The following is a 25,520-nucleotide window of genomic DNA, read 5'->3' as shown; positions in this document are numbered from 1 at the left end:
GCATTTGTTAAATCCTGCTATAGCCCAGAGGATGCCTACCACTTTAATCCTCTTTATTAACAACTCCCAAATTTTCTGTGCTGTAGCCAAGGTTCGCTAGCTGACTCCCAGTCTCAAGAGTCCTTGGAATATTTATATGGTATATTTACCTCCCTCTGATTTCATTACAGTAGTGATACTTGGCATTTCTATACTACCTCCTATAAAGGAGGGACAGGTCCATTACTAGTAATATAGGTTTGACACCACCAGCTATGCTTAATTGCATTCAAATGCTGAGTAGTAAACAAGGAACCAGCCTAAATGCAATGCCCATTTTCCACAGCTAATAATCTGACTGAGAAACTGCTATTATTGGAAACGTTCACCAATGCCTTTATTGTGAGAATTATACGTTTTGTAAACACAGCCACTGCGGGGCAGCAATACATAAGCATTCATCAATGCACACAGAAGTTTAAGTGTGCTTTGCATCTCCCAGGGTCCTGATGAGGCTGGTAATTGTTGTTACCCTCTGTCTGCAGACAACGGGGCTGATGCAAAGGTTAAGTGGTTAACACCCTTTGCTCTAAGCATATTTCCCCAACCAGGGTGACTTAGTGACTTGGGAACCATTACAGTTTTTGAAGGTAATGTTGAGATAAGGCAGCACCAAAACTGCTTTACATAGTTTGTATGTCTATTCTGAGAGATGTTGTCAACAACTCATAGCTTGAGGATGTTTGAACTTCATTTGCGCATGGTGCCAAATTATATGTTCTCAGGAGGATCACGCCTACATGCAAACAGGCAAGTTGCTATTTGCTTTTGCCATTTTCCCAGAGGAAATGATGGTGCCAGACAAGTGTGAGCAGACCAACCTCATATAGTATGTCTGGCTTTGTGGTTTGTAACTCTGGAAGTAGAAATGACAAGCACTCCCACTACACTTTGTGTAATTGCCCAAGGATGCAGAAGGGTGACTCTAATCCCGGAGAGCATGAGATCCCCCTACCCAGATCAACTCTCCAGGCTCAGGCACACAAGAACTTTCCAAATCTGAATCGAGGTTTTATCAGAATTTCTCACCATTCTTCATTGCCCTGGATTCCTACAGCGTTTGCACTCAGCCTAAATGTAGATTTGGCCCAGAGCTGAAGAATGGAGATTGTAACTGATACTAGCCTGATAGTGAAGAAATAACTATTGGAGCTCATAACCATCACTTAGAGACATAAGTATACTAAAACAATATAGAAGCTACTGTTTTCCAAGTTAGGATTCTTGCCATCAAAATAAAGACAAGGAGACTATTAAAACCAGTTTGGATAAAGTAGAAAAGTCTATCTACCTTCTTGCTAAAACCAGAAAATCAGATGTTACAGTCACTCTCGAGGATTAATTTTGAGATAGATCTCTGATATTAAGTACTACCGTGCCACTGTGTACTGTGACAGCCTTTCTCTTGTCTTGCATTAATTATTTCACAGACCAAGTTTTTCTGAGTTCAGATATATTCAGTAATGATTATCAGTTTTATTTAATGTAGGTTGGTTACTGAGCAAGAAAACAATCAATTTTAGTTTTCAGCTTATCTTTGTAATACATAATGAAGAATATTCTAAACCTTTCTCTGCCCTCTAAACATAAATCACATGAAACAAAACCCTTAGTTCAATCAAAATTTGCCCTTCTTGCTAGACTTCCACATGAATTGTCTTACTATGTCAAATAGGCAGATGAAATAGATTCACTTAATGAGCCTCGATAAGAGGGGGAACAAAAGAAGAAGAAAATATAAAACCAAACCTCAGAGTAATTGAAATTTGCTGTTTTGATTTTCTTTCTGTAGGTGCCAAGATATGAGGAGTATTGAAAAGGTATCTTTAGATAAGCCTCCCAGACATAAGTTAGCTGTTCTAAAATTAAATCAACGCTACAGACTACACTATAGACAGCTAGCTTTAAGTATACAAGCCTGAATGTCAGAAACAGCCTGGACATGACAGTATAGAGCTCTCTGCAGGTTCATTGATGCTCTTTCTTTGCAGGGTGAAGGCATAACCTGAGATGGCAAAGAAGCTACATGCCTCCTCATTCAGAGCACCATGACTTCTAAAGACCACATAGTTCTAATCATAAAATTAGCAGGGTGAGGAGCTGCCCTGTTACTGACTTACAGTTTTCTCTCAGGTTGATGTGACAGATGGGTGCTACACCAGGCAAGAATCATATAGAGACTCAGGTGGGGAGAGCAACAAAAGGCTCAAGCTTTTATGTCTATGTCTAGCTTTTATGCTACCCACCATTGGGTTAGACTGGCTTTCTAATAGGTCATTAAACATATTGCTAATCTTTGACTTCTTTTTCCTTAATCTTCTCTATGGGGCATTATGGAATAGAAAGAACTGAACTTTTGTGTCTGGGTTTGTTTTGGTCAGGTTTAGGGGGTAAATCTTTTTTGATGTAAGTACACGTTCATATAAAACACTTTTACTTGAAAAAAAAATTCTGAAGATTTTAGCTAAAAAGTCTTTCTTTTCTTCTGTAGTCAGTAAATACCTAACACACATGGAAAAAGATGATTCTTTTTTTGTTTTGTTTTGACTAGTACGGAAAGTTGCAAAGCATTAAAGATGACTAACTTTTGATTTTGGAAAGAAAGGATATATGTAATGTTGCTAACCAACTAGCTTTCCATCATCCTTTGAAAGGTAAAATAATTGCAAAACTTGATAGGACTGTACATGACTCTAGCTATAAGAAGAGCACATTTGTTTTAACTTCCAGTTGAAATAGGTAAGTTAGAAAGGCAATAGTTCTAGGAAGTTCCCCAAGTCCAGTCCCTTTATGACAACTTTCCAACGCTCTAACCATTTTTTTAAATCACTAAACTGTACATCGAAACATGTGGTGCAGTGAACTTCTGCCAAAGAAAGTGGCAATAAAACTGCCTGCGACATTTACCTGAATGTGTTCAGACTATTCAACAAATTGCTTACCCAGTGTACTGTTGTGGGGACCCACCTAGTGAAAGCACGAAGAATTGCACTAAACCAGAAAATGAAAGGGAATATTGAGCCAAGGAGACAAATAATTGAACAATATAATTTAGAAGCTTCCAAGTGGTGAAACATGTGGCAAGACGAGAGAGACCGCAAATTCCAGCCAACATACAATCACCATCTGGAATTACTTTGCAACTCTCAGATAACTTGGTTCCATAATATGGTACAGCAGAAGCTTGCATTTAGGAGAATGGATAATATATTTTGGTTTAACTCAAATTGGTACAGTGCCAGAAGACATATTTGGGACTTATGCTCAGTATTACCAGCCCCAGCACTAACAAAAACAGGAGTTGGTCCCTGTAAAATCAGAAGAATGGCTTTGTTAAGAAACACTAGAAGGTATTTCACTTTGTCTCTTTTTATTATTTTTTAATTTGACTCTTGTAGTATGAGCCATCATTTTATGTATGTGTCAAATCTTCAAGGCTTTATTCCTCTGACCACAAGGGCTGGAAGCTTTCATTACAATGAAAGCTGAAATTTTTACCTTATTTCTTTTGGCAACAAAGGCTATAAGAACACTGGTAGGATTGTTCAGTTTACAACAGATTTTTATGTAATGAAGTGCTGCAAATTCTGTTACAACCAACATTGATCTGCTCAAAAGGATTTTGCCCTCATTTCCTCATTCCCTGTCCTCACTTATCTAATCCACAAGAGAACCACAACTTCCATAAGTAATAAGTCTCCAAAATATGTAGACATTAAAACCAGACACCTGGCTAAACCATTGGTATTTTCTCTTAATGATACAAAATCATATACTTTTTTTTCCATCACAAGGACATAAAAAAGGGTACAGACTTGGTATTCATTTAGTATTGAAAATAGCTTATAATACTCTGAAGTATGAAGCAGCAAACATCTTTTGTTTTGCATCTGAACATCCTCCAAAACAAAGTTGCAAATACTAAATATCCAGTTACAAAAAGCTATGTTATAGTATAGGAATTCCCCCAAGACTCTTAGAATCACTTGCTTTTGGTTCTGCTCTTGTCTATACATTTTTAGGTCCACATGGCTTATGTGACTTCATTTCCAGAAAAGTCCTGGACAACCAACCCCACAGAACCACTTGCTGGCATATCAAACTGCCACTTAAGTTTGGAGAAGAGCCATACCAATTTAGAGGCAAGAGCAGAATTCTAGTTTATCTACCCTAATTACAATTTTGCCTCTCTTTCTTGACAAAACTTTTCCAAGAAAATCCTGACTCTTCTAAATCCTCCTCATGCCAACCAGCCTAATCTCAGACTTTGAAAATATTTTATTTCCACTTTTTTATCTTCTTATCTTTTTCAAGATACTTATTAGCATTTCTCTAACAAGTGATACTTTACATAAAGTTCTACCTGAAAAATAGGGCTCCTTTAAGAGCCTGTCTTAGTAGTCAGAGCACAGCTACTTGGGACACAGGGACTCTCCTCAAGGTTCTGGACCACACAGAAATATCAAGGCACACAGGCCATACTTGCCTTCTGCCTGCACAACCACCAGTGTCTCTGAAAGAAAGGGGGGCAGGCATTACTACTAGAGCAGTGGCTCTTCAGAGCAGTGACTTTTGACGCCAGTAATAAGAACAGAAAGCCTTGCTCTCTAAGGCCTTCCTCTTTGGCTCGGCACCTGTTCCTCCTTTCCCCTTTACTGAAATAGTCCTTTTTCTCCTGTCCCCACCCCACTTCTCCTTCCTCTTCTCAGCAGCCCCAAATAAGTAGAAATTGCTGTAGGAAGAAGACAGGGTATATTGTTGCTTGTGGTCACTGGAGTTGAGACATATGGCTGCAAGGGCAGGTTTGGGGGTCCCATAACCCTCACAGTGCTATGAAAGAGACATCTGGGTGAAGAAGGAGACTCCTCTCTCTGTGGCTCTCCAAAGCCTCTCCAAGCCTCCCTTCCACCTATAGCCTCCACAACACGCTGCTGACCCCTTCCCCACCTGGATCCCCATCACCATACAGCATCCTCTAACTCCTGCTACTGAAAATGTTGCCTAAAACTGAGAAGCTTACAGCTAATTCTGCTTATTGTAAATGGTAGTTAGATCCGAAATGGCATTGCTACCAATCCCTCTTCTGCAGCTTGGCAGCCTTCTGTAGCTTCCATTTACCTTTTACACTTTCTTATCCTTCGGGTGTTTTATCCTGCTCTGACCATGTACAAGGTTTCAACAGAAATAAACAGCTGAGGTTTATAACACCAGAGGGCATCTCACAACTTGCACAGAATGTTATGCTATCCCCTTGTACAGCACAAGGTCTATCCAGGACAGATTTTAGCAGTATTTATCTTCCATTTTCACCATTTTCCTTAGGCAGTATACTTCTTTCAGAGCTTGACATTTTCAGTTAGTGCAATATGGTTTCCTCCAGCCATTCATTTAATTGCCTACTAATCCTTCACTAAAATCATTAACACAAAAGTCATGTTATTTGTATTAGGGTTTTTTAATAGGCCCCCAAATTATCTTGAGCTTTTTAATCATATAGATTTTTTTCATACTAAAATAAGGGGTAAATTTACAAGTAATTGCACAGCTCTTGAGTTCTGTATAGACCAATTAGAATACTTATTTTCTAATTTGTTTTCCTCATTTATTGAAAACAAGTTTATGACATTTCCAAAACTTTTATTTTAGAAACACTACTTTTGATAGCCTACCCTAACACATTTCTCTGGTAAACCAGAAGTTAGTAATGCAAGAAAGAGTATGTTGCTGATGGGGATTTTTTTTTGTTTTGCTTTGGATTTGCCTAGGAATCCTAAGAAGTCAGGTATCCTTGTTTGTACTGATACATAATTGCCCAATAAGAAACTGTGTTTGGCCACCAGTGCTTCTAATCTAAACAGATAAAATAGACATACATTGTGGGGGTAAGAATTTTATCAACATACTGTATATAACAAATTAAGACATCAAGCAATAAACCCAGATTTATGGAGGAAGCTTTGAGGGACAGTCATGTGTCCTAATACTTGTCCTTTAAGCTATAAGAATGTAATTTCTCTTCAGTTTCTCACATATGCATAATAAGATAGGAAACACAACTACTATCGAATTTCACATACTCTCCTTTGAAAAAAACAATACAAAGATCAGGTATACTGCTAATATATCTCAGGCCTCTGAAAAAGAAGAATGATTTAGAGTAGAAGTTTCCAAATGGTTGTCTGGTTGTTCATGAAAATTGTAAAGTTGTGGAATTTTTTTAGGATGAGTTACAGAAACAACAGACAAAAATAACAAATTGGAGAGGGGGGTGGAAGAGGAAGGGGTATAAGCCCTGTGATTCTACAACAGATAGTAAAGTTGCTACAGAGAAGCAGGAACGGCCCCCAGTTGGTATGAATCAGCATAATTTTGTAAAAGCAGTGGGAAAAATAAAGGTAAAATGAAACTATGAATATTACTTGATAATCATTCTTTGCTTGTTACACATATTTCTTTTTTATGTTTTTCTCAGCGCTAGGAAAGTGAAAACCCCAACCTTGAGAATGCAGAAGGTGAAACTGTAGTATAAAAAAAAAAAAAAAAAGGCTCAGCATCCTGTTGTACAAAAGGTATGGGGCTAGAGGCTGAGGTATCTTTTGATGAAAGATACTGGGGAGATTATACCTGCTATGAGAAAGAATTACCAAAAAGATACCTGTACAACAGAAGTGCCACAACTCAGGCTTGGAGTCTTTGTCTCAGTTTGAACTCTATCTAACCTCTGTTTACATGACATAACTAAAAGTTTTGATTTCTATGCTTCAGGAAGTCTGAATCTTTCTCACATACTTACCTACAAAAATTACATTTCAGATGTTTTCATCAAAACAGGAAGACAGCGTGAGGCAACAGAGTGAGCACTGAAGGACTTGGTTCTATTTTCTGTCTGCCACTTGCTCTGTTGGATGACCTGGAACAAATGAACTTCATCTTTCTGTGCTTTAACTTCCACATCTGTAAAAAGAAGATAATGAGACTGACCTCCTCTGCAAATAATTTTTTTTCCTCCTCTTATCAGGGAGTAGAAACAAAGATGGAAGGAAACTCTTGGTAGAGTTCTAATATAATACATTGGGAAAAAGCCAATTCAATTACAAGACTTCTGAGTTTTATGGGATTGTTTTCATTCTCAAAACTTCGCAAAACAGTCCAAAGTGGAAAAGAAATCAGCCCAGGCTGGCCCAGAGTCCGAGCCTGTGAAGTGATCTGAGCACAGTTGAGCAACACTGGACAGAACATTTAGCCAATTACCTCCCTCCACAGATTCCAAGGAATGTTTTATTTCAGTAAAAAGAAATGACTGAAAATGTAGCATCTTGCTCCCAGATCTTAAGATTGAGAACTTCTAAACACAAAAACAGATGAAATTTTGTCAGCAGCACTTCAAAGATAAACCACAACTTTTCCACAGTTCTGGAGAGACTCTACAGAAAATATCAGAAAAGAGGTGTTAAGAAGCATAGAAAAATAACACAGATTGGGCTGAAAAATAAAGGAAAAAAGTTGAAGGGAATTGAATAGAGCATGACAATACTACTCTTCTCCGAGTGCTCAGACAAAACAAGGCAAGATTCTTAGATCTGTGAATTCTCCCAAGAACTGTCTGTCACTCAAACAACTGCCTTCTTCCTCATGTTCCTGCAGATTTTAGGGCCACATCACATATGCTCATCATTCCACCCCATAACTTCTTTCTTCCTTCATTAGCATGGGTTAATGTTAATATATTTAGCTGGTTGGTAGGTCTTATCTGTGTCCCATGTATGGGAAAAGGGAGAGGGCCTGCCCATTATATCATATTAGGTTTGCTCTTGTCTGTGTCTCATCTTAAAGAGCAGGACAATTGAGAGATATAGATTGTCTGTTAACAGCAGTGATGCTAGGAGGTAGTCTTTATTATTTATTGTACTATTGAGGCATTCTGTCAATAAATATCAAATGGGAACACTGCTGCAGTAGCACAACTGGTGACCAATGCAGTTTTAAAAGCATAAACGCTCCTTGATAGCTTGTTTTAACATATCCGAAAAACAAAGTCAGAGCTTGCTGACTTGTTTTGTTAAAACTTTCACCAGCCCTAAAGGACAGCATAAGTGCTAAAAATGTTGTCTTTCCAACAAGAAAATGTAAATAATTTGAAGTGCGAGAGATTGAGGAAAAAACTGATTCTGCTTTCCAAAACTCATCTAATTATCATCTGGCTTTTCTAGTTAACTTTCCTTCTAATTTCTTTGGCCTGAATCTTAGCCCAAATTCTTCTTAGCCAAGTTCTGCTACTCTAACAAGATCTAACTGGTATGATTCACAGAGGGGTATAAAGCCTGTCATCAATCAAATGAGTTTTGATTTAACTTTGTGAAAAAAATCCCTTTCAGCTACAGGATCTAATGGCTTAAGAATTTGTAATTCTGGTGGCTTCATCAGCACTATCTGTGGTGGCCCCAGAACTCTTGGACATCAGGTATCTTCCAGGCTTAGGGAGTCACGCAACTGTGTTCAAATTGTGACTACACATCAATGCACCATTATACAGTGTACCATGAATCTAAACCTTCACACAATCCTGATTATCAATAAATCTAAGTATCTGAAGAAGGTTTTTCATACATAATCTCCTGTATTCTTCCCCTAAATCAATCCCAGCTGAATCAACTCAATGGTCTGACTAGCTAAGGAAACTTAAGGAAATAGTATTAAAAAACTAAGCAATATGCCCTCTGGTACAGCCTGGCAAAACATGTAAATTCTGACACCTAGACTGAAGTGTCCCCATGAAGATGTCTTCATCTGAATATAAGTTCCTCCTACAGTCAGTAGAGAACTACTTAATACAGTTAATGAAGCTGAGAGTCATTCAGCTGTTCATAATACTGATATATCTACCTTAAGTTGGTCTGAATAGCTTGCTGTATCAACCGTGAGCAGGGTTCAGCTTGCTAATCATAGGTGCTTAGTGTCAGCTGTGATGGTCTGAGACACCAAAGACTTCCAGGTGAGACTTCACATATGACAGGCTTTTTCAGAGACTGCTTCTTCTTGGAGCAGGAGGCCAGGTAGAAAACTCCACAATGCCTAAAATGGCATTTGATGTCTGCATTTATGTAACTAAATCCCACATTAGTTCTCTCCCGAGTATAAAGGGAGCTTAGACATCTGGTTCACATGGAGACACCTACACACTGAAACCCAAATTTAGGTGTCTTAATCTGCTGGCTGAATCCACCCCTTTACTTGGGAGATTTCCTGAGCTGGCAGCTGCATTAGCATTATGTTTAAGAGGCCTCAATGGACATTTTTTCCATTTCAATTTCTAATCCGCTCAAGAGTACATTTATGCTTTCGGCCTCTACAATACACTTGCAGCAATTTACAATTGTAACTCAAGAGAAAACATACTTTCTTTTCCTTCTTTTAAATTTACTGCCTGGAAATTTCACTCAGGATGGCTAAATCTTGTGCTATAAGAAACACAGATTTCACTTTCTCCATGACAATAGATTTTTATGCCATTGTCACATTCCTTCATAGTCCTTTTCCAAGTTAAACCATTTGAGTGTACTTAAATGCCTTTTAATTTTTTTCCTTTAAGGAAGCAATTCCACACCTCTGATCAGCTCATTGCTTTTCTCTGTACCTTTCTTGGTGCTTTAGGGAGAACTCCACACAATATTGAAGATGTACAAGCACTTTGGCTTTTACAACAGTATTCCATCTTATTCTTTATTCCTATCCTAACATACCTAATACCCTTTTTGCCTTTTCACCAACTACGAAGCACAGAACTGATGTTTTCAATAGACTAGCCACAACAGCTCCATGGATTCTTTCCTGAGTGCTCCTAAAGAATTTAAGGGTATGTAGGATGAACTTGTTCTACAGGCTTTTCCTTAGCAGTGGATAACAGTCTCATCTATTCAGACATCTATTTTTGCAAAGCTATTTAGAATATAAACTCTTTGAGATCTCTGCCCACAGTCAAATTTGATGAATATGGCCCAAGATTTCAAAAGTGTTTGAGAAGAGAGAGCAGATGATCAGGTTAACCCATATATGTATTGAGCTGTCATTCGACCTTTCTTTTGGAAAGCAGGCAAGAAAACATGTTAAGTGATATGCAGCAAAAGTAACCATAGGAAGGAAAAGTCTGAAAGCAACCAGATAAACGTCCTCCTTCCTCAAATAATCCAAATAAACCATCCAGCACTTGCAAGGGCTTGTTTGCTCCATTCAGAACCATAACCACATAGAACCTCTGTTAGGAGATGTGCAGACTCTGACTTCAGTCATCGACAGCCCATAGGCAAACTATTACAAAAGGAAACCACTGAAACAAATGCAAGTTCTCCCAGTTACTGAAAAAACAGATGGAGTTTCCTCCAGTCTTCTCCATCACAGCTGGTCAACAATCTCTACGCATTAGCTGGAGAAATTTGTTATGAACAATTTGGATTTAGAAAAACAATATACATTAATTCTGTTTGGGTTTAGGTATATTTGCCTCCTTTTTCACAAAGTAGAAAAGCCAATCTAAGAAATGAGACAGGACTTAAAGAATATCTTTTGTAGCTCAGACTGTACTTTTCCCTTGTGTCATTTCTGTGTCCGAGACACGTCAACAACAGAAACATTTAATAAATGAAAATTCAGTGCTTGAGTACACATAGATTCCAAATTCTGACCACAACCCATATTGACAGAGGATTACTTTGGGTTACAACTTCTTGCCAGCACTTTTATATGAATTCTTGTCCCTTGCTGTGAGCACATAGGAAGTGGGTCAATTCTTTAATGCTAACGAGTTATCATGGAGTATATTATGCAGTTGGGCTGGGCAGATTATCGTTATCAGGGATTTTGAGAAATAAAACACATGTCTCAAAGACCTTACAGTAAGTGACACTAAAAAGTAGCAGTTTATTAATTCTGCTAATAAAATGATAATCCATGCACCAGGGAAACTCTTTTCGATAAGAACTAAAATAGCTATTTGGGTAGATTAAATACGTGGAATTACAAGGTAGCAAGAACTGGCCAAATTAGAAGGACTTCAAGGATAATGGTTCTGCAGAAAGCAGATAGCATATGTGCTGAGGTTGCTTTTCCCTAAAAGAGCTTAACACACACCTCCAGTCCTCAGGCTAAATTATTATGAGAGACAGATCACAGCTGCATATTAGCCATTATGAAACAGGAATTATGAAAAGCTGGCTGATGGGGATGCTGACTATGTGGCTATCTCATTTAACTGCACACATTACTTTCATCTTGATCCCTGCTACCTCGTTGTCATCCGCTTACTAACCCCTCCACAGACTGTCACTCCTTTTTCTTTCACTGCAGCTTCTGATTATAAATTGCCCTTTTGCCCTCTGTACTTTAATGCTGTAGCTACAGCTTTTTGACAAGTTCTGTATTCTGCTCTATTTGTATTATTATAAAGCATCTTGCCATAATCTCTGGACACCAGGGGCAATAGCCAGTAAAGAACGGGCGCAGGTGTCTCAACCCTGTTTAATTTCCACTTCACTAAAACAAAATCTGCCACCTTCACACTGTCACTCAGCAGCTCAAGTTCTGTATCTGGCTATTCACAAAAAAGCTCCCAGTCCTGACTATGCTGAGCAAATCTAACACTTAGCCTCACCAGGGTTTACAAAGCCAAGATGCCTTCCAGTTTCACCCCACCTCCCGAAAGGACACCTGCCAAGTCGGGTCCTGCAGGAAGATGGATCAGTGGCGAAGCTACCCCAGCACCCTTTTGTCTAGTAAGTCAGCAGTTAGATCACTTACTCTGGACATGAAAGATCTGAGGATTCAACAGGCCTCTCCACCCGTGAGGATGTAAACTCTTGTCACTATAGATGCACGTTAACTGCCAAGCTCAGGTTATTTTAGTGTAGTTGTGGCTGATCTCCCTCTGCTCTCTTCCCCTTCCCGCTGAAGAAGCCAGCTCCCCACATTCCAGACAGCTACCGAAACTACGCGGTGAAGTAAACATTGCTAGTTGGCCCAGACATCCTCCATCAGCCTGACCTACACCTCTTTTCTCCCCTTCAAAGCCCCTGGACACGTACTTCCAGGGGCCATTTAAGACCATACAGCCCAAAGAAGACACCCCCTCGAGCGACTAGGATGGGCTTTAGTCTTCAGAGAGCTGCAAGGGAAATCCTTGCAAGCCCAGTGGCTAGCACCGGGTGGGATGGGCAGAAGCACAGCAACTCTGAGGGGAGAAGGGGGTTGAAGGCAGCACACCCGCAGCCCTCAATCCCCCCATGGCTTCATGACCGTGCACGGCTCAGCAAAAGGGGACCAGGCCGGAGCCCCACCACCCTCCCCCTACTCAGAGCTCGCCATTTTCTCAGGCCGACCCTGCCCCGCTGTCATGGCGGCCGCGCCCCGGCCGCCTCACGTGACGGCGCGGGCCGGGGCGGGAGGGAGGCAGGCAAAGGGGGAGGAGGCGGGAGCGGTCACGTGGCGCCGCCGCCGCCGCGCGCGAGCGGTGCGCGCCGCCGCCGCCGAGGGCACGGGGCGGGCGGAGGGGCGATGCCGCCGCCTCCCGCCGGCCGCCGCCGCGGTGAGTGAGTGCGGGGCCGCCACGGTGTTGGAGGGCGGGCGGGCGGGCGGGGGGGGGGGGGACGGACGGGACTGGCGGCGGCGGCGGCTGCTCCGTGGCTGTGAGGGGCAGGATCGGTGGTGGTGGTCTGAGGGGAGGCGGCCCCGGCGGGGGGAACCGGCACCGGTGTGAGGAGCAGCCCCCGGGTGTGTGTGTGTGTGTGTGAGGGACGGGGCCGGTGTGAGGGGCGGACCCGCGGGGTGAGGGGGACCGTGGTGGGCGGCGGTAGCCGGCCGGCGCCGGCCGTTTTCCCGCCTGCCCTGAGGGACGCGGCGGAGCCTGTCCTGGGGGCGGTGATTCCTGTTTCCCAGAGGCCGGGGTCAGGGTCAGGGCTTCCCCCTCTCCGGCTGAAGTGAACGGCGTGGGATTATGGCGGGTGGGGGGCTGCCCGTGGCGGGGTCGGTGGGTGCGGTAGCCGCACGGTGAGGGGCTCTTGGTTTCACCCGGCCGGCAGCTCTCCCCCGGTCAGAGACCGTGGGGACGGTGTAGGTTGCGCTACGCAGGGTGGAAGACAACATAATTCTTATTTTTTTAAGACTTTAAATGCATGCGAAGGAGCAGCAGCAGTCCGCTTGCAGGTAGACGGAAACTGTGCAACTGTCAGCCCCAAAAGTGAGGATCTGTACGTGTTAGTTCTGCTGGCGCAGCTCCTTTCATTGATTCGTTTGCAGGGCGAGGGCAGGCGTTGCTTTTTGGAGGGCTTTTTGACCCCGTGGTGTATTAAAGCTTTCTTATCTTTATGACTGGGAAATTTATTTTTAAACCGTTTCTCCTTTTTTGTTCCTCTAGTTTTCGGTGTATATATACTTTGCAACATTGAGGCTCCCTTTTCCTCTTAGCAAATACATGTTATTCTACCTAGCTGGTCTCCAGCCCTTCTAGTCGGTTCCCACTGCCATGTGGTATTTTTCTTTTTTTTGTGCGTTGCAGCTTATAAGGAAGGCTGCAACAGAAAATAGTGATAGCAAATTAACTGTCTCCAGCTTACTTGCAAGGCAAAAGAAAGGTTCTCTGGTCCCTTGTTTGCATGAGAACAGACTGAGCTGAGCTAGCAACCAAAAGCTCTGCGCTGCTGGTAGCGGGGAGCTTAGCAGATCGGACTCCCCTCTGCTGTAGTTGGCAGTGGAAGCAAACACCGTGTTCAGAAAGTGCTTTTCCAAATATAGCTGCTTCACCTTCATTCGCTTCTTCATAGGTGTCAGCCTTAAAACTGCCGTTGCAACTAATTAAAACACTAATGCTGTCTAGTACAGCATCTCTGCCAAACTGTATCCTAACTTCTTTTCAGTATCAGTTGCAGGGCAGCTGCAGTAGACCTTGCAGAACTTTACTGTATAACTAGATATAAAGTGCAACCCCTACTCTTCCAAGGAAAATACCTCATAACCTGGGTTTGTTGTTGCTCTGTAAACAATCTGTGCTTCATCTGTTTGATCCGGTGTATTTAGAGTATTGCTTTCTGTTTGAAGGAATGGCGAAATCTCCTAATGCCAGTACCGTAATTATGCAGATGGGCAGGATCATTGGCATTCTGCCAACATGCTTCCCCCCCCCGAAAATGTATTTCAAGATCAAATCCCTTCTGTCCTTATTTAGAAAGAGTATTCTGTGAGTGACAGTAAATATTCTTGAATACTTTCTGATCTAGCATTGTTGTCTTTTGGTTGGTTTTTTTTGTGTTTTTTTTTTTTTTTTTTGTTTTGGTTCTTTTTTTGTTGTTGGTGGTTTTTTTACCTTTCATATGGATCTCATTTTAATAGGAAACTGCTCCCAGACATCTCTGATTAGCTTAAGCTGATCCAAGTGCAGACTGTGCCCAGGAATGGATGTTACCAACCTCTCCCTGACAGTATGTTTCTGCCCTGCTACCCTGTAGAGAACCTCTGCATATGTGAAGTAGTCTGGCTGGGGTTCCTAGATCTCATTTTAGAGCAACATAAAGGTCCAGGTGGTTCCAGATAAGAGGCTTTTGATTAACAAGCAATTGGCCTCCCCCAGTATAACTGTCTCTGAAGAACTGCATGCCTTCTGCATAAGCTTTTCCTCATCTCTGGGTAAGATAAGCTCCTGCAGAGTTTTAGGAGCTCTTCTGCAGCAGGGAAGGAAAGAAATAACACTGCAGCTCTAATGAGCCTTCATCTCAGCCTCAGATGAGGAAGCCAGCAGGCTGAGTGATATGTGTTCCGGTTTAAGAGATTCTGACTGCAGGTTTCAGGGCCTGTTGCCTTGTCTTCTGTTATCTAATCACTTCGTCTCAGATGATGCAAATAAATACTCCATTATGCATAGGAGGCAAACTAGAAAGACTTCCTGATAAACTGCTGTGTGACAGTAGTTTAGGAGAATGGGTGGATCTGTTCATCATTCTCACAGTGATGTAAAATAACAGTAGGTGTGATTCAAGCTTTTTAGGAGGAAGAAAACCATGAAACAGCATGGCAGGGGAAATAAAGGTGAATTATTAGTGTTTTGAAAATTTGTCTGTATAAAACACGCTTCCTCATAGTAAATGCTAGAAAACCCAATTTTTTTATGGTAGTTATAGGGCATGTGTGTAGAGTGGGGCAAACTGTGGGTCAAATGGATAAGATTAGAAGTATCTGAGCAGATAGTAAAAATGGGGATTTCAGATCATCCAGCAAGAAAGAATAGGGTGTTGTGGGGGTGAAAAGAACAGAGGGAGGATCGTTCTTACTTCAGTTACATTACCTTGCAAGGTACTGTAAAAAGGTTGTGGTCTGAGCAGCTGGCAGGCTAAGTTCGGCAGTGTGGCAGCTGTGTGTTGATTACTGAAGCAGAAGGTAAGAGGAGACTTCCAGCTGAAGGGAAAAGGTAACATTCTGAAAAAATACAATCATTCCTTTCTGTGACAGTTCAGTTTATTGACCTTCTGAACAGTTCCGTCTGTCTGCCTAGGTAATACTACAGTTACAGGTATCCCTAAAATCAAGTAATTTTCTTTGGTACCATTCATTTTGGAGAGGTGCTGCAATACAATTATGCTGCTTGTTGTTGAAGAGCAAAAGTATAGTCATGTATTTCAAGTGCAGAAATTAATTTGTTTATTCTTTCTCAAAAGATATTACAGAGGAGAAGTCTGTTTCAATCCCTGTTAGGCTGTGGGAGGTAGATAAATTGTCTTGATTCTTATCTAAGGTTTCTTTTCAAAACATATGGTGGCTTATGGAGATGAATGCATCCACTGTTGCAGCTACTGTGTTAAATGTATAAAGTACTGTCAGTACAGAGGCCTCGGCTGTTAAACCAGTGTTTAGCAGCATGAGTAAATGCATTTGTTCAGCTCATTTTGTGTAAGAGTTAATAGTATCCACCAGGTCCTTCAGCTGTGCTCTAGCATGTTTCTCATGTGAGTCAGCATTGTGTAATAATTAGTGTAAATGCTTTATTTGAAAACTCTGTAAAAACTAGAAATACACTGCAACAAAAAGGGGGAAAATGGGAAGCTGATCATACTGTTTCAATCAAAAGTTGACTTCAAGTATACTAAATTTCAGATATTTTGTTGTATGAACTTCTGAACTCCTTCCCTGAGATGTGAAAATATGCTAAGTCTATAGGTTAAACGACTGATGGTGTTACCAAAATGTGGAGTATGGATTGAAGTGCCTGTAAGGGTGACATGCTGTATCTCAGCCCTTTCTTGTGCAGTCTAGGGTTTTGGCAGCCAGATACTTTGCGTGTTTGAAACTGGAATTCAGCGCTCAGGGGTGAACCAACTTTTCCACTGTTTACACGAGTTAGAAACCCCTAATGCGGGGAACCTCAGGACTTTGTACTGCCTGCTTTACGCTTTGTAGTATGAGCAAGGAATAGCTGTGCAGGCTGGGGAGGACTCCAGACCCCAATACCCCATATTGCTCACAGGTAGGTACTGTGAGGTCTTTGCTGGCTCTGTGTTCAGTTTGGAGCAGATGAGCTGGTGTGGTTTTGTGTCTCGTGGCAGTAGTGGCATTGCAAGTTCTGCATTTCTGAGATTGAAGGTTTGCCATGACTGGTAAGTTATACCTTATCATCTGTGCCACAGTGAGTGGTTGTATGCATGCTTTAACCTCTCTTGCCATGGAGCAAGCTACCTTGACAAAAATAATTTCTCTTGGTGCGCAAGAGGGAAGGAATATATATATGAAGAAATGTTGCTGAGCGGCTGATTGGAGGTAACTGCTTACCTGCAATAACTTTTTGTCATTCCTAAGACTTCAACTATGAGACACTGGACCTCCTAAGAACTTGAATTTTAAATTGATAGGTTAAGATAATGAACTTGCAGAGGCATGCTAAAAAGAAGGTACCTCAGTAAATGATTGCTATGTGCCAAACTGATGTAAGCAAATACTTGATGAATGTTAGGAGCATGTTCATAGAGGTTTTCTTTTTAGTTTATGTAAAGCCGTCCAAGTACTGCTTGGCTAAATGACACAGATTTTCTTGTGCAGACAAGGATTAAATTAGGTGCTTCAAACCCTGGAAGTGGCCTTAATTGAAACAGGGTTCCTTTTCCAGGAAGCAAACACTATCCTGTTTTGGTACACAACCCCTTATGAATCAATCTTCATAGGTACTTTGACTATTTTGCTAATTTCTGAAGTGTAATGTCAAGAACAAATTATGTCATTGTCTCTGTTGATACCTCTCTTATTTGTTAGTGAATTTGCTTTCTAGGAGTGCTTTCTTTAGTTTTCTGTTTCCTGGAATACCTTAATTTTGTCAGTTAGCATAATTCTCATCTCCTGCATCAGCAGATGCTACATCTCATTGCCTGTGAAGCAAGAGAAGGCTAAGTTTTGGATTGCACGCTAACCTTCTGTGCTAGCAGTGTGTTGGAAAGCATGGCTAGTGAAGTGGGAAAATGTATTTTGGATCTGCTATTCATTTTGTTGCAACATCCGCGATTTCAGCATCAAAATCCTGAGTATGTTTTCCCATTAGAAACATTGGCAATAGATAAGTAGAAGAAGGGTGACCAACAGTGGATGGAAAAGGAGTGGTCCACAACTCTTTTTTGAAGGGATTTCCTTGGAGACAGAGAAATTGAGTCTGTAAGGTCATGTAGAAGGGAATGAGAGACAAAGAAAATTAGTTTTTGGCATAACTTGTAGAAGTTTGCTCTCCTTACAGACAGTGTAAAATCTCTTTATGCTAGCCACTTATCATTCTAATCCAACAGTTAATGTCCACAAAAATGTTTTTTTCAGAAGCATGCTAATAGAAAGCCTGTTTACTTATATATTTGGAAAACTCTACCTTGTTGTCAAATACAATATTTAGCAAGATAAACTTATATTAAACTGATAGCTTAGTTTAGGTGTGTGAGTGAAAGTGTTTTCATTGACTCCTTCTGTAGGTATGGTTGTACCAGCAATGGTATCTCTTTGTTAGTATTACTGTATTAAGGAAGGGAAAAAGAGAGAATGATTCCTATAGAAGAGTTTGCTAGTATAATTTAGAAATAGGTTTGCTGGCAGAGCAGAAGGTGTGAGTTACTGCTGTTCTAACCCAGAGCTCTGCTTGGTATTTGTATCATGTCTGGTTATTGTGGCCTCAGAACCTTTGTTGTATTTGTCTTAATGCATCAGTCATGTTTTATAGGTGAGAGCTGAGACACTGAGTTGCTAAGGATCTCATCAAAATCTGTAGCAGAGCAAATAGTTCAACCAGAATGTCCCAAGGTCAATCTGATAAGTATACAGGTGTCCTGGTTCAGTCAGTGAGTTGAAGAGGGAAGACATAGTAGGTTTATATCCTTAGGATTCTTCTCTTATATTAATGCATGGAGACATCAGTGAAAAAATGAGAGAAGTAGAGAGAAACCTGTGTGCAGAAATTACTTTAAACTTCTGTTGGGAAAATGGAACCAAAAGCAAGAAGACTGCAGGGGTTTTTGGTCTTTCTAAGAGTTTCTTACTGGAAAAGTGGAAGTCCCATGCCTCTGCTGTTCCAAATGGCATGGATACTGTGGACTCTGTGCTAAAGCTTGGAGTGAAAAACTCCAAGTGACCTTTGTTTCTGGACATGAGAAATACAAATGGACATTGAATTCAATTCAACGCCTACTTTTAGTATTTCTTTCAGTTCTGCTTTTTTTTTTAACAATGGCCGTCCACCCAGGAGAACTCAGTTAGGACATGATGTATTGAGGAAATCTCTAAGATAGTGTCATCTCTTAATAGTGTGGTGAAATGTAACAAGAGTTAAGAACTCTGAGCAGTTTAGAATGAGTTAAATATTTTCCTATCAGAGGCAATTTGAGGATTTAAACTCTAACTTGTTTTAACCTCACTCACAGTTCTGGTGCTACATTTAATCTTTTTCTTTTTTTTTTTTTAAAAAAAAACCCCCCAAACAATAATGTCCATGTATGCTAATATTAGTTACTTGGGCTCCATAAAGGTGTTTGATCCTGGGCTAACCAAACTAAGTTCCAAGGGCAGACTGCAGTGCTACAGTGAGTAGCTGACAGGCTAGGGCTATCTTAACTGTGGTGATTTCTGACATCTGACTATCATTGAATGTGACGTGTTTGCTATCCAAACATGGCACTTTTAATGAACTTTTATGTAAGTTTCTGCATATTGGAAAGAAAAACCCTGCAGAAAAAGAGAAATGAAGTAGACTTGTGTGATTTGTGGGGAGTAAGCTTGGAGGTCTAAGAATTCTGTAACCTGATGCTGTAGGATAAGATGCAATGTAACCATTCTCATGAAGACATTTCCCAATTCTGTAGTACTAGTAGTAACTTAATTGCAGCAGTTTGGCGTTTTATACATGTTCAAGTATAGTCTTTTGAAGTTTCTAGTCTGAGTTTGCAAATGTCTTGTTTATTTTTTTTGTATACAGCTGTTCATTTCAGTATTGAGTTTTGCACAGGTAGATGATAGATGTCTGCTTGGGGCTAACTGCAGAACTGGGATTTGCAGAAAAAACTTGTGCAAAATGCAGTGTCCGTGGTCAGTAGCCACAGGATTAAAATTGAGACTGGTCAACCCCAGTTTTTACTGTCCCACTCAAAAGTACTTCAGTGAGGTCTGTTTTGTTGCCAAATTTGCTGCCAGCTTTTTTGGCAGGAGGGCTGTACAAATAAAGTCTGATTTATTTATTTATTTATTTATTTTTCAGAATTGGAAAATGTGTTTTCACTTTGCTTGTAAAAGACTGGAAAAATGCCCAAAGCACTTTTGATGAAAATTTCTTAGAATGAACAGAAAGCATACCTAGAAAACGTCAGTCAAAATGTGGCAATTTTATAAAATAACTAGTGATTTGGAAAATGAGGAGTAAAGGAATTTCTAAACTTTAATTTTGTATACAACTTAATGATCGTTTTCTCTAGCATTACTGTGGTCTAATGCATTGATATTATGATGAGGAATGCCTCAGAAATACACTGATTGATTATGCTTCTCTAGTGAGTGGCAGTAAAATGACCAGTCTTGTTTATGCTGCCATATCCATGGATCCATATGTATCATGCATCAGCTGGGGGGGGGGGGGGGGGGAGGTAGAAGAGCTATGAAAAAAACCCGTAAACACAGAAAAATAGGTTGGTGCTCTTGGGGCAGTATATGCAGTCAAATGAGAAATAACCTTGCAGCATTCACGTCCTAAGACACATCCAAATTAGCTTGTTGTCATAGAGAAGCTTGTGTTTGTTACCCCATTCCTAGTTAGGACTTGGGAGCAGTACTCCGCAGCAAAGCGTTAAGTTTCAGGCTCAACATTTTATTGTTCACTGAGAATGAAGACACCAACTGGATTTGACTGCTATTGCAGTAAATGTGTTTTCACTATGTAACCTTGCACTGCTTCTGTAGTGCCGACTTTTCTGGAAAAAGGTGAGTGTTCTTCTGTTCAGCTGTTCATGTAGAAGTGTGTTGTATCAAATTATTTTGCATGCATCTGTATTTTTACTCTTATTTTGGTGAGCTTTGCAGACATAAAATGCAAAGGACAGCTAAGCAGATTTTAAACATTTAGAAAAGGTATTAAGCAGCTTACTTGTGTGTAGTTGACCTTGTAAGCTCTCTTACATTTTGCTTTTGTATATAGTGCTGGAGGGTTGTTAAACTAATGTTTAGATACATGGATCTTCAATGTGAGAGAGGTGTATTGAAAAAGAAGTTGTCAGTGTGGGTTTTTTAATCTTGCTGTTTTCTAAGCTGTATGTGAAGAAGGAAGGGCTGTATTACAAAATGCATGCGTCTTTCTTTGGAGACAATACATGAAAATTCTGGCTTCCTTGAGAGCTGGTTTTGCTAATGAAAAGAAAATCTCACTGTTTCAATTGGAAGAAAGTGTTTATTAGCAACAAAAAGGAAGAAAGTATTTTTAGGACTTCATGAATGGCATGACATGTATTTATATGCCAGATGGCTTAAAGTAACATCCAGCTGAGCAGCCCTATGGTGCAGCATTTGTTAGGGGGATAGGTAAGAAAATTCCATGCATGTAACTGTGCTTTGGGAAACCAGTAGGTTGGTTTTTGTTTTTTTTTTTTTTTTGTTTTTTTTTTTTGGGGGGGGGGGGGCAGGGTGGAGGGCAGTTTATGAGGACACTGCAGCAGCATGGAAATTGTCTACTGTATAGCACTCACTTAGTATTAAGCACTAGGATTTTGGTAAGCTCATGTTTCTAATCCAAGTGTACTTGCTTTCCCTAATCAGACTGTTACTTTTCTTGATGCAATCTTGTACCACTGGTTGTAACTAAAACTGGTATTCTTTTCTGTTGTTTGTTAACTTGAGATCCTGATTCTTAGGAAACTTTTTCTTTCCAAAACTTGCAATTGCTTTTTTCCATTAAAATTGTGTCCTTAAATGAGAGCCCTTGTGAAATATTCTCACTCCTTGGGGGGGGAGAAAGGTATCCTTTATCAGTAAGAAAAAAAAAAGTAGTATGTTTTGTTGTTGACAAAGAAGTGAAAGATATTACTGCAGAAGATACTTTAAAATTTCTTTAAGGGAGCATTTGAAATGCAGGTGGGTAAAGAAGGAACTTCACATTTTTATTACAAAAATGCTAAAGTGTTTGCATTCACTCTGGTATGGCAGCCCGCTAAGTAAAGCTTTTTTAACTGGAGTTGAGAAATTCTATAAAAGCTTCATAAGCAAAGTTATGTTCCTAGAGGAGGCGTTTCAATATATAGTCCACAGATTTAAAAATGATAGTATGCAATATTTAGACATCTCTGGTTAAGGTCCAAAAACTGAAATAACAAATGAGTATATAAGTGAGTCATTTGACAGTGGTAAAATAGTGAGGGATGAGAACCTAAAGACATAAAGAAGATGAATTTTTAAATTTTTCCTAAAACACTTTCTGCTTTTCAGACTTGGTATACTTATATTATAGGTTCTTAGGTCTTCAGCAATTCATGCAACTAGTCTGTCTATGTGCCTTTCTTTATCTATAAAGTATGATGAATTTTACTGGTATTTTAAGATTATTTATCTGTAAAGTGTTGATCAAAATTTTGTATTCATTCCAGGAGGATTTATTTTAGGTGGTATGACATGGACTTGTATAGCTGTGCTGAAATGACTAAACTGTTGGCTCTCAAAGCTTTTAAAGTTGCATTTAGAAGTGACTTACAGAGGCTAATTAAAAATAGATCTTAGTGTGTCATCTCATTAAAATGAATGGGAACAGTGATCTTATGCAAGAGGACAGCCTGTGGTCCACAGTCTATTTCTGTGAATGAGGGTTGCTGTGACTGGAGTTACATTAGTCTTTTTTAACTCTTTCATTCTCCCACCTTGCACCTCACTAAATAGCCTGGTTCTGTTTTCTTGATAACATCCCTGTAGGTAGCGGTGGGCTGCTATTGGGTCCCCCCCCCTCAAAGCCGTCTCTTCTGCAGGCTGAAGAAGCCCAGCGTCCTCAGCTTCTCCTCACAGGGCAAGTGTTCCAGCCCATGAGCATCTTGATGGCCTTCTGCTGAACTTGCTCCAGTTTACTGATGGCTGTCTTGTACTGGGAAATCCCAAACTGGGTACAGTACTGTGCCTGTGGTCTTATGACTGCTGCGTGGGGTGGTGTAATTGCATCCCTCAGTCACCTGGCTGTGCTCCTATTGATAAGCCCGTACGCCGTCAGCTGTCATTGCTGCAAGGGCGTGCTGCTGGCTCCTGTATAGCCAGACCTCCCAGGTCCTTCTCTGCAGAGCTGTTCCCCAGGCTGTGTCAGCGGCCAGGGAGTTTGTCTGTCCCAGGTGGAGGACTTAGCTTTTGTCCTTGCTGAATGGCACGAGGTAGGTTCCTGTAGGCCCAACCAGTCTTTACATGAGTAGTTACCTGCCTGTCTTGTGTCAAAAATAGCCACTTAATTCATAAAGTACAATGACTCAACCCTTCTGTAAGGTCAAAAATTAATGATTGGTTTTAATTAAAAACAAACTGGCAGGTAGATCCAATTTAGTGCTAAAAAAATCCAATAGGAGGTTTTTTGTTGTAAGAACTTAAATTGGGTTGGCTCTTGGATTCTGGAGCACGTGAAACACTAAGCTTTTATTTGGAAATATCTCTGGCTTTTGTTCTGAATGTCTGTTCAATGCATGTTGCTCCTAGTGATGTGTGTTGGAGTCTGAAACAAAAGCTGCCTAAGGTGTCCCTTTTTCATCTTGCCAGTCTATTAACTTAAGGATGCCTGGAAAAAACTAATTATCATGGAAGTGCAAAAGCTACTGTGAATGGCATCTCTGTTTGTGAGATTAGTGTATTATTGGAGTACTACTTCTTCCTAATCTGGCCTCTGTTCATTGTACTGTTAATTCTGTTATTTGCTAGTGATTCAACAAGAAAATAGCAAAGCCTGTTCATGCTGATGCTTGTTTTGGAAGAGGAGCAATGGTAGCCATAACATCTTGGAGGCCAAGAAATATATAAAGAGTTAAGGCTATTAAAAGAGCAAAATTGCATTTGTAAGTAGTGTTGCTTTATCTTCTTGCATTTTCCCCCAAAAAATAAATAACAAAGTAAAAATTAAAAGCATCTGTCGGAAGTCATGCAGCAAATTATCCAAACACTCTGTAGAAAGATAAAATTAGTTTAATGATTTTTTTACTAGAATTCTCTTTAAAAATGAAGATTATACACATCTGTTCCTTGCCTTAATATAGGTCCAAAATACACAGGCAGTCTTGCAGGAAATCTGGGTGGTATGAGTTGTGTTTCTGTCCTCATTTTTTTTTTTTTTTTTTTTAGAAGAAAAACTGTTCTTGGAAAAACTACAAGCAGACTTTAAGGTTTTCTCAAATAATTCTTACTCCTATTTCAAATATCTCTCTTTGACCTCTAACAAACATGAGTTTTGGCACAGTCATGAAATATCTAGTCATACGGTGTGTTTACTAAACTGTGAGGTTAATCCAAACAGATGTCAGTGTTTAAGCAGTGGCAGGTCATAGAGCTGGTAGCTACTTTTGCTCTTTAAGCCAAAATATCGTGAAATGTGGTTGGCATTTTTTTTTTCATTAAAGCTATTGAAGGCTAACACATTGGGCCAGTGTTATTGCTGCACAGGTTACAAGTAACAAATTCTCCCCGGCTGTCTGGGGGAACAGAGTTGTATCATTGTTGGGCCAGTTATTAAATTAATGTAAATGTTACTGGGCTTGATGTATGAAATTAATGTCATGCTGGTGTTGTAAGGGTGCTACAAGAAGATGGTGCAACATGGAAAGCATTATTGCACAGTAATTACTGAAGCTCAAGCCTGGTGAGTAGGCTCCTGGAGGTTTTTTTTCAGCTTTGCAATTGATTGACTTTCGGAGACTTTTACTAAGTTACTAATGTTTAACTTTCATAGTTCTCTGAAAAAAAAAATATCAATGATTTACTACTTCTGCAAGGAACTGAGACTTCTCTACTGGAATTCATGGAAATTAGAGAGGAATATTTTACTCTTGGCATTTCTGGCATGTGGGTCTGCAAACTCAGTTCCAAGGTTTTGCCAAGTTTCAAGTCTAAAAACTATCAGGCAATAAATATACGACAGTCAAAACAGAGCAACAAGAGAGAGACTGAAAGGTAGAATATTTGGTTAGAAATTCTCAGAATACTGTGCCTTTCAGTCTTGGTCTCTTCTGAGCTGATGCTGATGGGGGCAGCTTCTAAGATAAATTTTTTCCTTTCTTGGTCACCCCAGATGCCTCCAAAATGGATAGCAATTTCCTGATGTAGGAGATGCTGCCAGCTTGAATGATTTGTTTGTCATGTTGAAGTATCTTTGGATTCCTACGTATACCAACGCAAACAGCCATAAACTCCATGTATTGCTAGTATCTTGTGTATGTGAATGAATGCTTGTTAAAAACTTAAAGCTGTTATCATTTATTATTTGCTGTGAAAGCTCCTATATTGCCAAGGAAGAGGAAATGTCTTCAGTTCTTTCTGGATGTTCTTTATGACATGAGTTTTTGGGAAAGAGAATTGTTTGAGGTATTTTGGAAACTTACTTTTGGCAGCTTTGTTGCTTTTTGGAAATGAAGAGGAGAAATATGATAGACCCTTCAAGCCTAGTCTCATTTACTAGTAAAATCTATGAGGAACTGTATTGTGAAACAATTCTTGATATGTTTAAATCATGGGTGGGTTTTTTAATGGCAATTAGTATTTTTGTTTGCATTTGAATAAATAAATAGAAATGTGTTTTAACTATACTGTACAAATAGCAATTTATTGGTGACTGGACTCAGTGTTATGGTATTTATTGCATAGGTGAAAATTATGAGCCCATTGACATTATTATCTGGATAATGCAATTCTGCTTTTTTTGATTTAAGTTGTTTCTATCTAACTGTTCAAACCTGCTAGCTCTGCTTGCATTAGCAGAGCTTTAGGACTGTTCAGTTAAA

General features: G+C 40.1%; 1 protein-coding gene across 4 annotated transcripts in view; it reads left to right on the top strand.

Annotated features, from left to right (window-relative positions):
- The first annotated feature begins 12,525 nt into the window (after positions 1 to 12,525).
- The window catches only part of GALNT11 (polypeptide N-acetylgalactosaminyltransferase 11), a 54,137-nt gene continuing 41,142 nt past the window's right edge, over positions 12,526 to 25,520 (top strand). Inside the window, exons 1-2 of one of the 4 annotated variants that reach the window (XM_049799115.1) lie at positions 12,579 to 12,613; positions 13,189 to 13,264. The gene's annotated coding sequence lies outside the window, so the exon portion shown is untranslated. Of the gene's footprint in view, positions 12,614 to 13,188; positions 13,275 to 25,520 lie in introns of those variants that run through there. The other 3 variants (XM_049799112.1, XM_049799113.1, XM_049799114.1) reach the window with 3 other exon arrangements.

Source organism: Accipiter gentilis, chromosome 4 (assembly GCF_929443795.1).
Source record: "Accipiter gentilis chromosome 4, bAccGen1.1, whole genome shotgun sequence".
Classification (NCBI taxonomy): domain Eukaryota; kingdom Metazoa; phylum Chordata; class Aves; order Accipitriformes; family Accipitridae; genus Astur; species Astur gentilis.
Note: the sequence above shows the minus strand (reverse complement) of the source record. Positions and strands in the feature narration are given on the sequence as shown.